Raw genomic sequence first — 19,956 nt, forward strand, 5'->3', positions numbered from 1 at the left:
GAGGCCGCCCTTTGGTTACACGAAGACCTAAGTAAGGAATTCTGCACGTGTACTGATGAATCAATGACAGGCCTTGGCATTGATCTGCTTCAAGAAGCCGAACAGTATGGGGGGTATAGTGAATAAATTCATCGCCTTTGGAAGTCGCGTCTGGAACAAAGGAGTAAAAAAATACTCCATAACAGGATTAGAAGCTTTAGCTGTCGTATGGGGAATCGGAAAAATAAGGTAATTTTGGTAGGGCAAATGACAAATGTGTACACCGACTACAAAGCCTTTTTAAATTTTAATTCCATTGAAATTGCCCTATGACGACTTTTACGATGTCTAAAAGAGTTTATGTTGAGTATGGCACAGATACCAGGAAAGCAAAACGTCGTAGTGAACGCACTTTCAACGGCACGGAGACTGATGGGTGAGAGTGACTGCAAGGATAGGAAGGCAAATTTCGACGAGCTCAACCTGAAGAAAACGACTGGTGAAAATTTTGTGTCTAGTATGTTTACTAGTAACGGAAGAGAGTAGGACATGGACCAAATACTAAAGATAGTCAAAGAGAAGTGGAAAGACAGAAGTAATGAACAATACTAGGAAGTAATCAACAATACTATTTTATTTGGAACGGTTTGTAGTTCAGCTGTACCAACCCAACTGACGGCAATTAGCTGTAGCGTATCACAGAGAGGTTTATACGAAAGCTGATCTGTTATGCACACTTCATTCACGCTCGCATTGACCACACACGTGCTGCACACAGTTGAGAGAGGCTGTGGGTACTTCAGTAATGTGGGCAGGAGGATAACGAAGACACTGAGCAATCGTGCAACTAAAAAGTATGGATTAAATATCCTAGGTCAAAATCGCAGAAATGTTTTTAGTGATAACTGATAAGATATCCTCAGATCAATATAAACTATCATTTTTTCCCTTGTGTATCAAGCACAAGACATTACACATCATCATAATTTTTTGAGCGGATTCGCTCTTATTTAATTGAATGACCTTATGGGTAAGTACATACCTGGTGCCCGAAATACACATTGAACAAAATATTAATTTTGTATTGATCTGAAGACGGCTCACCAATGATCTGAAATTATTTATTAATTAAGATATTTTTGCAGTTTTGACCTAGGATTTTTAGTCTATACATTTGAATATAACAAATCGCTTGCATCCCTATTTGACTATGTGAAATAACAACAACAGTCACCTCGTCGTAAAGCAAAATCGACCACTTTTACGCAACAGGCTACTGATCGCAATAAAAGGATTCAGGGCATCGCAGTCACGGGTATTTCAGGGTTAACTCTGATCCGGTGCAGGGGATATTAATAAACGTTAATGACCGTGGAGCTGACTTTTAAATTTGTCGCGTCTGCTCCATTAAAGAGCGCCAGAAATACATTCACGTGAGTTTTTAACTACTACTTTCTTCTCTCATTGTCGAAAAAAATGAGGAAGATTGTGTCAGATAACTGACCTCAGTTTAGATCCAAGTACTGCAAGGACTTCACGAAACAATATACCTATATCAAGGTACCATGTGGCCCCGAAGCCCTCCTGGAGGCTAATGAGACAAACTGCTAAGCTATGTCGTTTGTATTGTCACATACAACATAGACTGTGGAACAAGCATCTGCAAGAGTTTCAGGACGTAGAAAATTATTTAACACACGAGGCTACTGGAATAGCAAACAGATTAATTCTGACAAGGCCACGACCTAGAGGCTGGATAAGAAGAATTATGGATTACCAACCGGTTAGACGAAAATGCCACAAAGAAATCACTAAAGGAACTTCGGAAGTGATTGGAGCAAAAGCGGTGAAAAGGAAGGAAAACCGAGAACTACCAATAAGAGAGATGACACTTACTGTGGGCGATAAAGTTGTGCTTCGATAAAGGAAGAAGAGTCAATTCTGAAACAGAAAATTCTGAAACAGAGTTTCACATGGAACAAGTTCAGTTATCATCGTAAGGAGTTGGGAAGATCGTGTAAGATACACTCCGAAGAGAAGCATAAAAGATTTTTGCTTCTTAGTTTCTCCAGGTGTATATAATGTTCAAATATTTTACTGGAATGCTTCTGGGTAACCTCGTCAACAACGGCCTACATTTCGACAAGAGCACTCTCTGCCATATTCAAGACTAATTTGCAGCAAATAAATGCTGTGGAAGCGAATTTTAAACCTCTTTTTTCAGAAAAACTCTGTGATATAACTCACACAAACAGACATTGCAATCACTAGCGCCATCACAAACTAAAAGTGACCGATGTCAAAAATTATCGATAGTGTAATTAATAAAAGCCTGTCACTCTTTTTTTGAAAAGTGAGAGCGCAGGATCCCATGGATAATTTAAATGGAAACTACCATTTCTGTTTATAAGGTTACTTCCTACTTTAAATTTCAATGCTTCCTTAACAACATTATCCCAGTAGCTGGACGCGCATGCCAGAATCTCCGTGTAATTATAATCCATAAGATTACCGGGGCCAAGACAATGTTCTGCAAGGCTGTTGCAAGCGTGTGTGCCGCTTACGTTCAATAAACCGGTCTTTCAAAGTCCTCATAATCTGACCAATACGTGACATGCCACAATCGTTTGGAATTCCTTAGACAAAAGCCTTATTCAAACCAAGATCATCCTTTATGGAACCTAAAAGGGCCTTGATCTCAGATGGTGGTCCAGAAACACACTTCACATCATAAATCCGCAAAATACGACCAATCATGTTCGAAACTCTCCCGGCGTATGGCAAAAAGGCCGTACGCTTTGTTTACACCTCGGTTTTATCGTCACGCATCGGATGCACAGTCGCTCGATAGCGCAACATATGTCTAACCTGTCTCTCACTGTAACCATTCTGAGCAGAGGTAACTTCAACATGGGATAACTCAGCTAACGAACTCTGAGTGTCCTAAAAGACATGGGCCCTGTGAACCAAACCGCGCAGTACCCCTTCACGTTGAGCCGGTTGGTGACAACTATCAGCCTGCAGATTCACGTCAGCGTGAGTAGGCATCCTATAAACGGCATGTCCCAACGTACCATCTACGTTCCTCGTTACCAACACACCAAGGAAGGTAAGGCAGACTTTTTTCCAATCTCCACCGAGACAAGAATATTTAGGTTCATTGAATTCAAATTTTTACTGCCATGAGGCCAAACAACAAAATTTTCGTGTACATATCATAAAAATCTCAACATGGATTACAAGGCATGTTCCTCGAAATCTTCTCCGTAACTTGGTACACAGAGCTCATATCATATTTAACACTGAGAGTTTCTTAGATGAGTTAGCCTAGGTCGAAATTTGCTTTGTTTTGAATTATTGTAGTGGAAGACAGATTAGACGTTCGTTGAGCTATCGACCAACTGATGATAATGTCGAGGTGGCAACAAAGTCTCCGGCCTTTCTGCCTTACACAAGGAGTATTTAGAAGGTGATTGTTCGTATTTTGCGGAAACGTGATGTGAAGCGTCGATTGCGGCAACCATCTAAAATCAGGGTCCTTTAAAGCTCCGCAAATGATGATCTTGGTTTGTGTAACGAGGGCGTCTACCATATTCTTTGCACTTGTGACATGCCACTTATTGGTCAGACTACCAGGACTGTGAAGGACCGGTGTACTGTGCATAAGAGGCACACACTCTGACAACCCTCCGGTCATCCTACGCATTACAATTATACGGAGATTCTGACAAGCACTTCCAGCTATTGGGTTAGTGAAGGAATATGTTGAAATTAAATTAGCAAGTAAATGGAGATGGTGGCTATTGTTCAAATTCTGTATGGAATCCTGCTCTCACACTTGTCAAAAACCAGGGAGTCAGAGTTTGTGGTACGTCACCTGTCAAGTTTAATTCCACTATTGATAATTTCTGACGTCAGTGGTCTTTAGTCTATGACGACGCTATTGTTTACAGTCAGTGTGTGTTATGTTTACGGAGTGTGTCTGAACTGAAATTACTTGCTGCAGTTTAGCCTTGGAGATCTCAGGGCTTCCTCTTGTCTGTATATTACCAGTCGTCGACGATCTACCTAGCTGCATTCCAGTAAGCTATTTGATCAGATTATTTCTTGCTGTTGCTCTGATGATGATGCGGGTATTGGCTGGGGTTTGTTTTTATAGGTTCATCAAGTGCCATTGAGCACTGAGCAAGAAACCATTGACACCAGACGAGAAGAATCGTTGCTTTATGCGGATTTGGGAGATGCGAAAAAACTCTGCACTGCTAGGATTTAGCTGATATGAAGGTACGCTGTAGTATGTGAGTGACTGACAAGTATTCCAGACATAGGTTTATATGAGCATTTTGCGACTTGATGAGAGTAATTAGGTGACACTATTATATATCTCCATGTACCGCTGACTGGACAGATGGCTGAACTTTCGAGATCAACCGTGACAAAAGTGAAAACATAAGAAAATTCAAAAGCATTAAATTAAACAAGACCCATGTAGAAGGAACGAATCAGTTTATTTTTCGTTGTACACTAAAAGAGAGACAGACGTCGTACTATGGTAAATGTGGATAAAGGTAACAAGTAAGGGTAAAAGACGAAAACGTGAGGAACGCCATTGGTAAAAGATATATAAAATAACGTAAATTATTGTATTGTGTATGTCAAGTTTCGAGAGCCATATTACACTTGTAATTTGCAATCGTCACAATTTTAGATAACCGACAGTATGAATAATAAAAGGATGGAAGTTTGGAAGATCTAATTTATCGGAAGAACAGTAACGAATCTAAAGATTAGAATACAAGGAAAAAGATGAAAATGGTATAGTATGTAGCATCGCAACAGTAGTCTTGAGTGACTGGCAAGCAAGGCAAATGCTGGGATAGTTGAGAGACAGCTACTGTGTATCAGTAGACCTCTCTGGGGCACTGTGGAGTGCATCCAATCAATAAATAACCATATAGAAAAATAACAACTAACGTAAGTCTTTCCTTAGCTCCCCACCAGAAGAACGTCGTAAAAACTACTTTTTGGAATTTTTCTGGTTGAGAATTAACTTCCATATAGTAATGTAAATGTAAAGAAGTACATTGCGAAGAATGAAGCTTTGATATAAATGACGCAAATTAAATATGTAAAGATTAAGCGTTAAAGGAATGGTAAACAATTATTCACAGCAACTGAAATGAAATTGACTTCTTATCTGTGTAGATTTATTTGAGCTAATGGCTAAGGAGAATGTTTTATTAATGAAGTGTAATTGTAACAGTTATTAAGGAAGAAAATCTACAGCATGGTTGTAATTACATTCATGTGGAGCCTATTACTAACATACATATTATAAATTGCTTGAGTCTCACTGGTTACACGTTGGAGTAAGGTATGACAGTGGTACAGATGGCAGAAGGAAAGTGTGAAACACGTAAGATGAACAGTGATCTATCCAACGTCACACTAACGCACAGAAACCCCTCAAACTGGTCTGCCTGTTGAAAAGCTGAGGCACTTGCCTGAGGTTGCCGCCTGCTATCCGAAACAGCTTTCTGCAAGCACAATACGCTCAAGATTTAGCTACTTGCTGTTGAATGGGCCCGCTATACAAGCAGCCACTTCCGAGGGACTTCCCGGAACCCACGTCGCCTCACTGAGTTAGCACAGCGGGATGTCCTGAGGCCTCATCACTACGCAACAAGCGGGCGCCTGCTGTTCTGTTTACATTTGCAAGTAATGATGGCATGTTGGGACTTGATGCAATCTGTCAACAAACCACTATGTGTTGCCCAGATGATACAAGTACTGTTGTATGCATGTAAGTACTTAAAGGACAATGAGACTGTGTGTCATAACTAACGGAAAGTGTCTTGGTACCAAATGAACAGTTAGTTTTTGGCGTGACGGGAGGTCGCTGACCGCTTCTCAAATGAACATTGCTCAAAATTCACTATGGTGAGTGACTGAAAGGACAGTAGCTGCCATATGTTGATGTATCTTGTGACACTGTTCAAGTAGATGATATATTTTTCCGCCTCCGTTCTATGCCTGTATTTAAAAATCAATAGGCACAGCTATGACCAGACAACAGACTTGTTCTTGTATAAGACAGATTATGGTCACTAGTGCTGTGACCACCTGAATCTCTGGTTTGGTATGTGTATGTATGACAAACAAAATAGAAAGAAACTTCATGCTGAGGACGATCTCACATCGCATACAGGTCGCTGTCTTGTTGAACAAAGATTAATATGGTAGAACCAAATAGATTTCTTCCTATGAACCTTGTGCGCAGAACCTAATCCCGAAGTCTCCGTACCAAACCAGAGACTTTTCCCATCTCGTGTGACGAACACATTTTGAACCACAAACAGAAGACAATTTTTGTGTCATTCTTCTACAGGGACATTTTACGTAACACAAACTAAGCTGTAAGCTTGATGTGAACTTTATTGATGACGTTTGTAAACTCTGATTGTTTTAATTTGTGTAGTAATGATCTTACGTGGAGAACTCCTAGGCTGTATAGTCTGGCTTCACCAGTTCGTACAGCCATTCTATTAATGTCTGATCATGCCAGATAAAATATAATTTACAAATGTGTACACCATTTCATACAGTGACACAAACGTGACTTCTATATGAAAAATACAATTTTATATTTTGTGTGCCTAAGTTTAAAGTACTTTGTGCTAAATATGTTGTCAAATGTACCTTGGTTTTACGTACATCTTGCACCAAGGAAATCTTTTGAATTCTACATGGCCGTCTGTGCAAGTATATTACTGTGTGATGATGTATTTTTCAAGGGCCTTACTACGTTGTTATATTTAACCTATATATTTTACGAAAGCGTGAGTGAGTTCAATGTTGATAACTGTTTGCAGTGAGGAAGAGTAATCAATAGATGTTTAAACGATCCATAGCATGAGCTTGTTGAATCCACCATTGAATTAATGTACAAGAAACGTAATATTACTCTGTTTTATAAAAACACTTAGTGTGAATTTGTAACGTTAGTTCTAAACAGAAGTGAATGAGCTGTGAACTGGTACATTACATAAAGAAGTAATTTTTGCTAAGAGAAATTAACTTTACACCGACTGAATGAAAGAAGAGCTTATTAGGTTAGTATCTAATACAATAAAATAATGATTTGCACCCTTGGCAGAAACATAATCCTAAATAGTTCCTCAAATGAGCTAACAGTCTCACTGTCATGTAGGTCAAATTTCTTTGATTCACTTCACTTTAATAAGTTCTGAATGGAACTACATTTCCACAAATTAGAAATCAGCAAGGCGGTCTGATGTAACACTACCGTTTTCCTTTCTTTCCTTTTTTCCGTCATGTAACTTATACAAATCAGAATTAGAGTGAGAAATCAAATCAGAATAACTAATTCTCATGTAATAAAACCAATGATTGTCAGTAGTGAACTAACATTGATTGCATTTTCAAACTAAACTGCGTTTTAATCCAAATAAGTGTCCACAATGAAACCATATGGCACTGGGCTGCAGTTGAGAAAATGAACAGCAGTTGATGTTAGCCAGCAGGGAGACTGCACCAGCACAACAACCTGTACGTGGAGGGAGGGGGTGTGCCGTTTTTGCCAAGGACCCGGAAGGCTGCTTTCGCGAACCAAATCATAGACAGTAGGCCTTCTTCGAAATACACGGACCATTAGAGTCAAAGTCTCTGAAAGTGTAGTACATGGAGATTAGTATACGTCTGAAGACGTGGGATGCCGTCCAGCTCAGGAACTTCCAAACAAAACCGTTTACCACTATGTACGAGCCGAAACCACTGAGTAACATAAATAATTTAGAAATAGAGAGAGAAATCGCTCCGTGCTACAAGGATCCAACTTTACTGGCCGTACACAGTGACATAAAGAAATGAGGTCATAGATTTTCAGCGCCAAGTTTGAAGCAGCTTGTGACAGTTAACTGCCCGTAACAAGAGTCATGGAAGACATCTTATCACTGGTCGGCACATGCACATACCAAGTCACAACAATGTGACGAAAGAAAAACGTTGAGAGGTGAGTCTTCCGTTAAGGAAGCAGACAAAACGACATTACTCTGCCGCCAGGAGCCGTCATGGGACAATCGCTTTCGCCGAGCACCTTTGCAGTTAGGTGACTCTCCGAGCAGTGTTGCTGCGCAGGGGACCTTCCAGCCACATCAGCCTACACCTGAGATTGTCATGATGAGATCCAGCCTCGACGTCGAGATTAGTCACAGGGACAGAAAAGACATTTTCACCGAATTTCAGTAATTTCATTCCGAAGTCTGGCCCGCAGTTTTACGATCAATATGCTTCCAATACCGTTTTAAAGTGTTATGCTCCATATAGTAGTAATTTCCCGAATTTGTTTTATCGTTATACGTGTTTTTTAGAACGAGACTCCAGATTCTTTGACAAGTCTTGCGAAGATATTAATTTACCATTGTCAAAAAAAAAAAAAAAGTTCAAATGTGTGTGAAATGTTACGGGACTTCACTGCTAAGGTCATCAGTCCCTAAGCTTACACACTACTTAACCTAAATTATCCTAAGGACAAACACACACACCCATGCCCGAGGGAGGACTCGAACCTCCGCCGGGATCAGCCGCACAGTCCATGACTGCAGCGCAAATACCGCTTGGCTAATCCCACGCGGCTGTCAAAGCTGTTCAAATATTTATCATGCACATCAACGTGAATTCACTACAATGCTCCTCAAACCACTGTAATATGGTTCTAGCTGCAAGACATGGACAATTTTGGTACCGAACTGCCCTCGGGAAAGACGTCAAGCATGAAGGGATGCAGATGGATCGCAACTGTCAGCGTGTCTTCGATTACTACCACCGGTCCTATGCTAACCCCCTGGGGCCGTTGCGAACTGCATGTTTAGAGCTTCCGTAGTGTAGCAACAATGTAATTGACACAGTGATCGACGATCGATTCCCCGTAGTCCCGTGCTCACAACAGTCGTGATAGACGACACTTGTGCGTGCACCAGCATTGTGTTCTTTCGGCAGATATGTCACAGATCACCATCTATCCTACTCTATAGAGCAGACAAACCTCCGAACCCCACATTCTGTGAAGAGTAGTGGGTACTCAATCATTTAGCGCCTAATCGTACTTTCACAGACTTTCTACCTCTTTCCGTAGATGCGTACGACAGCTGTACGTGAACATTCCACCAGCTTCGCCGTTTTCGGGACATTCGTTCACAGGCTCTCCGTGATAGTAATCTTCCCGTTGTCAAAGTCGCTTATTTTAATGGTTGGTTCAAATGGCTCTGAGCACTATGGGACTAAACAGCTGAGGTCATCAGTTGTCTAGAACTTAGAACTAATGAAACCTAACTGACCTAAGGACATCACATACATCCATGCCCGAGGCAGGATTCGAACCTGCGACCGTAGCGGTCGCCAGGCTCCAGACTGTAGCGCCTAGAACCGCACGGCCACTCCGGCCGGCTTATTTTAATGGATTTCTCCATGTGTCGCCCATATCTTCGCTATCTTCTCCCGCCCGTGTCTGTTCCCCATTACATACTTTTGTGGTCACACGCCCGCAAAGCCACCAGGAGACATCCAATGTCACGGTAGGCAGTGGTCATAATGTTCTGGCTAATCAGTGTAGGTGATAGGTCTGCAGATGTTCCAGATATAGTGGCACTCTGAGTCTCAGCTGGTGGCACCAGTGCCAGCTGTTAGTTTTCTCTCTACGGGTGAGAGGGCTCTGAAAACATGTGTGGGAGCCACAATGCTATGTGCGTGAGGTAGCGACCAGAAGAAATGCGGTGAGTCTTACCAGGAACAGTGGAACTAATGGGGTCATTGGCATGAAGGAACGCTGGGAGAATGGCAGCTTAACGGTGGGTTGAGCGAGCAGCGGGGCAGCTTGATGGTCGTCGAGTTGAGAAGACAGAACAGAGAAGGCGTCGCCGAAAATAGTCCCCAGAACTTAGAACTACATAAAACTACACTCCTGGAAATGGAAAAAAGAACACATTGACACCGGTGTGTCAGACCCACCATACTAGCTCCGGACGCTGCGAGAGGGCTGTACAAGCAATGATCACACGCACGGCACAGCGGACACACCAGGAACCGCGGTGTTGGCCGTCGAATGGCGCTAGCTGCGCAGCATTTGTGCACCGCCGCCGTCAGTGTCAGCCAGTTTGCCGTGGCATACGGAGCTCCATCGCAGTCTTTAACACTGGTAGCATGCCGCGACAGCGTGGACGTGAACCGTATGTGCAGTTGACGGACTTTGAGAGAGGGCGTATAGTGGGCATGCGGGAGGCCGGGTGGACGTACCGCCGAATTGCTCAACACGTGGGGCGTGAGGTCTCCACAGTACATCGATGTTGTCGCCAGTGGTCGGCGGAAGGTGCACGTGCCCATCGACCTGGGACCGGACCGCAGCGACGCACGGATGCACGCCAAGACCGTAGGATCCTACGCAGTGCCGTAGGGGACCGCACCGCCACTTCCCAGCAAATTAGGGACACTGTTGCTCCTGGGGTATCGGCGAGGACCATTCGCAACCGTCTCCATGAAGCTGGACTACGGTCCAGCACACCGTTAGGCCGTCTTCCGCTCACGCCCTAACATCGTGCAGCCCGCCTCCAGTGGTGTCGCGACAGGCTTGAATGGAGGGACGAATGGAGACGTGTCGTCTTCAGCGATGAGAGTCGCTTCTGCCTTGGTGCCAATGATGGTCGTATGCGTGTTTGGCGCCGTGCAGGTGAGCCCCACAATCAGGACTGCATACGACCGAGGCACACAGGGCCTACACCCGGCATCATGGTGTGGGGAGCGATCTCCTACACTGGCCGTACTCCTCTGCTGATCGTCGAGGGGACACTGAATAGTGCACGGTACATCCAAACCGTCATCGAACCCATCGTTCTACCATTCCTAGACCTGCAAGGGAACTTGCTGTTCCAACAGGACAATGCACGTCCGCACGTATCCCGTGCCACCCAACGTGCTCTAGAAGGTGTAAGTCAACTACCCTGGCCAGCAAGATCTCCGGATCTGTCCCCCATTGAGCATGTTTGGGACTGGATGAAGCGTCGTCTCACGCGGTCTGCACGTCCAGCACGAACGCTGGTCGAATTGAGGCGCCAGGTGGAAATGGTATGGCAAGCCGTTCCACAGGACTACATCCAGCATCTCTACGATCGTCTCCATGGGAGAATAGCAGCCTGCATTGCTGCGAAAGGTGGATATACACTGTACTAGTGCCGACATTGTGCATGCTCTGTTGCCTGTGTCTATGTGCCTGTGGTTCTGTCAGTGTGATCATGTGATGTATCTGACCCCAGGAATGTGTCAGTAAAATTTCCCCTTCCTGCGACAATGAATTCACGGCGTTCTTACTTCAGTTTCCACGTGTGTAACTAACCTCAGAACATCACACATATCCATGCCCCAGGAAGGATTCTAACCAGCAACCGTAGCGGTCGCGTAGTTCTAGACTGAAGTGCCTAGAACCGCTCGGCCACAGCGGCCGGCTAGCCGTTGTTACTCGTGCCAAAACGTTGTGAGCCAGTAGCCTTTCCTGGTATGTGTGTTATCGTAAATACGAACCCGGGAATCTGAACTGACAACCTAACTGTGTTACTGAACCGGTCGGAGTGCCCGAGCGGTTCTAGGGGCTGCAGTCTGGAACCGCACGACCGGTACTGTCACAGGTTCGAATTCTGCCTCGGGCATGGATGTGTGTGATGTCCTTAGGTTAGTTAGGTTTATGCAGTTCTAAGTACTAGGGGACTGATGACCTCAGAAGTTAAGTCCCATAGTTCTCAGAGCCATTTGAACCATTTTTTGTGTTAATGGCCTCAAAGCCTTATCACTTATATAAAATTCAAATGAATCCTTTGTGTGCGAAAACCGATCTCATTCACAAGCAAATAAAAAGGCAAACCAATAACTTCAATCTCAGTAGACCTGATCAGTGCAAACCGTTTGAAATAAAACGTAGCTGTATAAAATAACAAACCATACTGTAATGTCCACCTGTATAAAAATATAGCCTGAAACACACGAAACTTTCTACACTGGTAAAATGAAGAAACGTGACAAACCTACATTGCTCATAGGAAACGAAACAATGACGTATTATATATCTCTTCTCCAACATGAAGTACTGGTAGAGACAGCAACACAGCAAAGACTCCTCAACAGCTAATAATTTTTTTTTTTTTTAAAAAGTAAACTACTACTACTACTACTAAGGACTATCTATAGTTGGTGCACGGAAATTTGGTTCGTAATCCTGACGCAGAAAGCCAATGAAACACGTGAATCAACATTTAAGTACAGAAATTTTAGTTGGAGAGAAGATATGAAAGAAAACCATTGTAGGCTCTACTGTTAAAATTCATTTAATCTAATAAATTCCATGTTACAGTAAATTAACTCAGAAGATCAATCAATAGAATAATTATCAAAAACTCCCCTGTGACAAGGTTGAAGTGGACCAACAATTCAAGTCTACAAAAATATACTCTTTACCTCATCTAATAATGTCTGGTTCTTAATTTCAAAACCTTTCTTTCTGTCAGAATGCTAACCAGTCATTGTTCTGAATCGTCATAAATCTGCACCTCATATAGTTCCAAAAGAGCGTCCATGCATTACACCGTCTATTTCACGAATCCCCACCTGCTGCACACTACTGACTGACAATGATTCTACGAGTCCACAGGGCTGCCTTTGCTGACACAGATACTGTTGCCTAACAACTGTTTCTTCAACTATATCATATTCTTTTACAAATATTAGCAGAGCCATTAACGTCACCAAAAGGAAAAAAAATCCTTCTTACTAGGTGTACCGACTATTAGGTAGGTGGTCATAATGTTCTACAGCAGATCATAGCACATGACGACACCATTGATGCCAGCAGCCTGAGATTAGAGAAGAGTCGGTCACGATGTGCAAAATTGAACGCAAACTTAATGAGCTGCACCGAGGCTCAGCACGTCTCCACTTCGTCCGGTCCTTCACGTAAGTACTCAGTACAGTACGACATTTAGCATTGGTGTGTGGCACGTTTCGGTCTGCACGACATTCTTCAGTTCCGCAATGTGCTGTGTCAGTGATGTTTACTATCGGCTATTTATTACTGTATAAAAAAAAATTTCACAAATCCGTTGGCTCCTTGCACGAAGAGACGCTGTTTCAAACAAGTCTTTAAAATGAATGTGAATGAGGGAGGATGAGGCTTCTCAGTATCCATTATGCAGTAGTATAATCGACGAATACCGCTAATCTGCCATCTAACAATATTAAAAGACCATGCTGAATGAATATAAAAATAATTTGATGTGAAAGGGCTCTAAGATACAACGATCGACTGATATGATTAATTGATCTGTGTATCAGGAAGCACGTTGTGCAAGGAGCACTTACTGAAATTCCTGGTAATAATAGTACCTTTTCTGAAGTCACACACATTATCACACTGTCAGCTGAAACAGTTTTTGATAAAACGGAATGAACAGTGTGAGAACTTTATCAAAGTACTTTGATTAAGTCATGCGACGTCCTTGGAAAGATTTTTCTTTTCAAAGCCCGCTTTTGTTGAATATGTGAAGTAAAAAGGAAAGCAGGAATGAGTATTACAACATCGAGGATGGATTGTAGACCTCGAATTTAATGTGGAATTGACTGGCCACTGCCCACTGTAAGAGAGTGCAAAATGAGATACACCATATTTGTGGATTGATGGGGATCCATTTAAAAAGGTCATGGCACAGTGGAAAGGAAAAATTCTGAATACAACAACGTGCCATTCCCTAATCTCAGTGGTGTTCAATAAGACGAAAGTTTGGATAACATAACGTTTTGAGGACACTGCGAATCTTACATATGTTGAAAGGCTGTTACCAGACTATTTACCATTTAAACTGAAACCTCCTCTGTGTATGTTCAGACGGAGCTTAACGATGTGCACTCTAATTCTCATTTGAATGACAAATTTCGTTTACCTTAAAACTGTCCTGTAAGTCTATGTCGGGTTTTTTGTTGGGAAGACTTCCTGTATAACCATAATGAGGTTAAACCCGTGATTAACATTTAGATCAATACATGTGTGTGATTTTTTTTTCGTATATGTAACTAGATATGTCACGATTACATGGCAACCTGAGTGCGAAAGGTGGTGAAATTGTCTGTATCTATCCGCACAGTATTTTTCAAAGCACAAAATGTAATTAAGTTACTGAAAATTTGTTTTATGTGTGATCTGTGTTGTTGAGAAATACGAAATGTGAAACCGAATTGTATGCTCTGTAACCGCATTGCTATCTGAATACGGTGTAATGCAGTTACCCTCTATTCCACCTCCTCACATTGAGTTTGGCTTGGTGGTTGTGGAAGTGTGCAGCCAGATGGGCGAGACAGGCCTGTGTGGAAGAGCACTACGTATATGCGAGATTCTTGGCTATCCCTGTTTTAGAGGTTATGGTTGGTCCCTTTATTTGACAAGTTGAACTGATGAAGACATCTCTTTGCCCATACTGTCTAAACGCTGTCATTGATTAGTGTCAGACGGAAATTTTGAAGAAAGTGTAACAAGCACTGTGGACTCAGGACCCTCATACTTCCGGAAACAAGATCTCGTGCTGTGAATCAAATCAAAAGGCTCAAACTAAGAGCTCGAATGATACTACCATGTTCTGTACGTGATTTTCGTGATCTTAGCTGTTCGGTGGAGAATAATGTAGTGTCCAGGTGGACGTTCAGACTAGTGCTGTCCAAAGAAAGTGAAAATTAAGGCAGCAAAAGACATACAGCGTACAGATGCGGTATTCTTTGGTTACACAATTCCTTTCATCAGTCCAGTGATCCGTTTCCCTTTCATCAGCCCAGTGATCCGTAAAGTGCCATATTTGCAGAGATAAATAAATCAACCACGTTATATACACAGTGGAAAATAATTTTCTCGATAGAAAGAGATAATGTTAATGTGTTATTAGTTTATTGCCGGAGACAACAATCCTAGCACAGGATACTACATTAATGAGGCACACGTAGACCAAGGAGCATCACTAAAGGTGAAATAAAAAATAAACATCTGAGAAAGCCATAGTTGTGATTGGTATATAAATCGTGTGATTACGGACGTTACCATTTCATGCAGAAGCTTAAGGAAAGCTAGTCGTAAGTTAGTATATTCGATGTAATATTATAATAGAGGGAGGTGCTAACTTGCCAGCTACGAATGCGAGTCAAATGAAAACCTGTATCACTTTTCAACCTAATCTCTCCCACGCTGAATGAAAGTCCTCCAGCGCTTGCGAAGAGCATAAATTCCTTTAGAAAAAAATTCTTTTGGTAGTCCGCGCTACCACTCATGGACCGCATGGCGTACCTCCTCATCAGAACGGAACTTCTTTTCTCCCATTGCGTCTTTGAGTCGTCCAAACGTATGGAAATCACTTGGGGCAAGGTCTGGTGAGTATGTTGAATGAGGAAGACACTCAAAATGCAGGTCTGTGATTCTTGCAACTGTTGTACGGGCAGTGTGGGTTCTTGCATTGTCATGTTGCAAAGGAACACCTGGTGACAGCAATCCACGTCGCTTTGATTTTATTGCAGGCCGCAGATGATTTTGTAGGAGATATGTGTATGATGCACTGGTGACAGTTTTCCCTCTAGGCAAGTAATGTTCCAGAATGACGTCTTTTCGTACCAAAAGAGAGTCAGCATAACCTTTCCTGCTGATGGTTCTGTTCGAAACATCTTTCGTTTTGGTGATGAGGAATGGCGCCATTCCTTGCTCGCTCTCTTCGTTTTCGGTTGGCGGAAGTGAACCCAGGTTTCGTCCCCAGTAACGATTCTTGCGATGAAGCCATCACCTTCTCGTTCAAGGTGCCGAGAAAGTTCTTCACAAGCATCAACACGTCGTTCTCTCATTTCAGGAGTCAGCTGCCGTGGCACCCATCATGCAGACACTTTGTGAAACTGGAGCGCATCATGCACAATGTGGCGTGCTGACCCATGACTAATCTTTAAACGTGCTGCAGTGTCATTCAGTGTCACTCGGCGGCTTTCTTTCACTATGGATTCAACTGCTGCAATGTTCTGTGGAGTCACAGCTCGTTGTGCCTGACCTTGACGAGGAGCATCTTCCACTGTAGTCACATCATTTGCGAACTTTCTACTCCGTTCGTAGACTTGCTGTTGTGACAAACATGCAGTACTGTACTGAAAATTCATTCGTCGATGAATTTCAATTGGTTTCACACCTTCACTACGCTAAAACCGAATAACAGAACACTGTTCTTCCCTGCTGCAAGTCGGTGATTTATACAAATCAGAGTCTCGTTCACGAACAAAAGCTGAAGGGAGACGATACAAGCGTAATGAGTGAAGTGCAATAAACGTCCGAAGTAGGAAGGTGATATAACTTTTGCCATTCTCATGAAACATCCTAAGCAAATATAAGCCACTCACGAAAAACGCAACATGGAGGATATCATCTTTATCGCGTGGCATTACTTGAAGAGAACCAAATCCGAGCAGCTACTTTCGTCACAAGTGTTTTTTGTAGGTGCTAAAAGAGAGGCACTGTGTGTCACTACCTACTTCACCACAAAAATGCAAATAACACGGGTCAGAAAATGTATTTTTGTCTACAACGTACTTGTCGGGCACTGATAATCTCGATAAAATCAAAGAAATAGTAGCGCATACTGGACCTTATCGAACATGTGCATATCACGAATTTATTGGGAAAGGGGTAAAATAATAGAGGTACAAGTAAATTAGATAGCTGTAAGCTTTGCCTCACCATTTCGTTTTTCTGATATTCGACCTGCACATCATACCGTAGAGACATAAATGGGAAGTTTCATGTTTGTTATTCTTAAGGTATCAATTAAGCTTCTTTGATCTTAACGGGAAAGATTTAAAATATTCAGCTAATAGACGGAATTGACTGTATTCGACATCATCTTGTCTTGTCGTACAACCCATCAAATACTAATAACTGTTTATCTTAAAACTGTTTAAATTTGTTTTTGATAATTAGTGACTGCGTGTTCTTAGAATAATTCCTGATATCACATCGGATCAAATGAAAGTTTAAAAGATTTTTATGTCTAAAATAGAATACAATAATTGTTAGATATTTGAGAACAGTTACATCTTACTTAAGGTGCTTTCGACAGACCATGTCTAATAGCACCTAAGTGCAATATAAAATTTCTTTTTGCAAAAGGGGCAAGATATATGGTTCCCAGCAACGACTCTTCCAATATTAAAGTGTCACTGAACTATCTCATGACGACCTAATATGAGATGGTGGATGATTTCATGGTGAGTGATGGAGGACGTCTGACAGTGGCTTCAGCATTCACCGGTCTATTGCTCACCGGAATCTGGAAGATTCTCTCATCAGTGATGAGCTCTGATCGGTGCAGATGCCTGGGTGAGCTTGAGACACGTTCGAATGAGAAAATTCCGGTCGCATTCGGCGCTCTGTAGCCACGTATTGCCCCATTCAAGACTCGTTAACCAGCATCTCACGCCCAACTTATGACACGCCATTCCCTGAACGGCGCCAATTTTTTGTGTCTCTCTTGGCATCAAAAGTAACTGAAAATTTACATTTCTACTTATAAATATCGGTAATAGTTATTACTGTAGTGATTTTGGCTAAGATCGGAGGATCGGTGTATACTAACCGACTTCTGGCAATGGAAATGTGTAACTTTTTTTGTAATTAGCAAATGGCTAACACACTTTGGAGATAAGTAAAATATCTGCAAGGCTTCACTAAACCATTGTCAGGTTATACTTGGAATTAGCGCTGAGCTATCTCCTCTTTAAACCACTGCTCACAATAAATCTATCGCACCGAAAAGTGCTTCCAGTAGTTCGAAAAAAGCACAGGTGACATTTATCCACAAAAACGGGAGAAGCTGAGACCCAGAAGACCAACGTCGAATATTTTTGACTCTGTCGGTTGCATAACCATATTTGTATTCAGATCTCAAATGTTGTTGTTGTTGTGGTCTTCAGTCCTGAGACTGGTTTGATGCAGTTCTCCATGCTACTCTATCCTGTGCAAGCTGCTTCATCTCCCAGTACCTAGTGCAACCTACATCCTTCTGAATCTGCTTGGTGTATTCATCTCTTAGTGTCCCTCTACGATTTTTACCTTCCACGCTGCCCTCCAATACTAAATTGGTGATCACTTGATGCCTCAGAACACGTCCTACCAACCGATCCCTTCTTCTAGTCAATTTGTGCCACAAACGTCTCTTCTACCCAATCCTATTCAACACCTCCTCATTAGTTATATGATCTACCTTTCTAATCTTCAGCATTCTTCTGTAGCATCACATTTCGAAAGCTTCTATTCTCTTCTTGTCCAAACTATTTATTGTCCATGTTTCACTTCCATACATGGCTACACTCCATACAAATACTTTCAGAAACGACTTCCTGACACCTACATCTATACTCGATGTTAAAAAATTTCTCTTCTTCAGAAATGCTTTCCTTCCGATTGCCAGTCTAGATTTTATATACTCACTACTTCGACCATCATCAGTTATTTTGCTCCCAAATAGCAAAACTCCTTTACTACTCTAAGTGTCTCATTTCCTAATCTAATTCCCTCCGCATCACCCGACTTAATTCGACTACATTCCATTATCGTTGTTTTGCTTTTCTTAATGTTAATCTTATATCCTACTTTCAAGACACTATTCGTTCCGTTCAACTGCTCTTCCCAGTCCTTTGCTGTCTCTGGCAGAATAACAATGTCATCGGCGAACCTCCAAGTTTTTATTTCTTCTCCATGGATTTTAATACCTACTCCAAATTTTTCTTTTGTTTCCTTTACTGCTTGCTCAATATACCCTCCTGGAAATGGAAAAAAAGAACACATTGACACCGGTGTGTTTGCCGTGGCGTACGGAGCTCCATCGCAGTCTTTAACACTGGTTGCATGCCGCGACAGCGTGGACGTGAACCGTATGTGCAGTTGACGGACTTCGAGCGAGGGCGTATAGTGGGCATGCGGGAGGCCGGGTTGACGTACCGCCGAATTGCTCAACACCTGGGGCGTGAGGTCTCCACAGTACATCGATGTTGTCGCCAGTGGTCGGCGGAAGGTGCACGTGCCCGTCGACCTGGGACCGGACCGCAGCGACGCACGGATGCACGCCAAGACCGTAGGATCCTACGCAGTGCCGTAGGGGACCGCACCGCCACTTCCCAGCAAATTAGGGACACTGTTGCTCCTGGGGTACCGGCGAGGACCATTCGCAACTGTCTCCATGAAGCTGGGCTACGGTCCCGCACACCGTTAGGCTGTCTTCTGCTTACGCCCCAACATCGTGCAGCCCGCCTCCAGGGGTGTCGCGACAGGCGTGAATGGAGGGACGAATGGAGACGTGTCGTCTTCAGCGATGAGAGTCGCTTCTGCCTTGGGGCCAATGATGGTCGTATGCGTGTTTGGCGCCGTGCAGGTGAGCGCCACAATCAGGACTGCATACGACCGAGGCACACAGGGCCAACACCCGGCATCATGGTGTGGGGAGCGATCTCCTACACTGGCCGTACACCTCTGGTGATCGTCGAGGGGACACTGAATAGTGCAAGGTACATCCAAACCGTCATCGAACCCATCGTTCTACCATTCCCAGACCGGCAAGGGAACTTGCTGTTCCAACAGGACAATGCACGTCCGCATGTATCCCGTGCCACCCAACGTGCTCTAGAAGGTGTAAGTCAACTACCCTGGCCAGCAAGATCTCCGGATCTGTCCCCCATTGAGCATGTTTGGGACTGGATGAAGCGTCGTCTCACGCGGTCTGCACGTCCAGCACGAACGCTGGTCCAACTGAGGCGCCAGGTGGAAATGGCATGGCAAGCCGTTCCTCAGGACTACATCCAGCATCTCTACGATCGTCTCCATGGGAGAATAGCAGCCTGCGTTGCTGCGAAATGTGGATA

This window comes from Schistocerca gregaria, chromosome 5 (genome assembly GCF_023897955.1).
Source record: "Schistocerca gregaria isolate iqSchGreg1 chromosome 5, iqSchGreg1.2, whole genome shotgun sequence".
NCBI classification, from domain to species: Eukaryota; Metazoa; Arthropoda; class Insecta; order Orthoptera; family Acrididae; genus Schistocerca; species Schistocerca gregaria.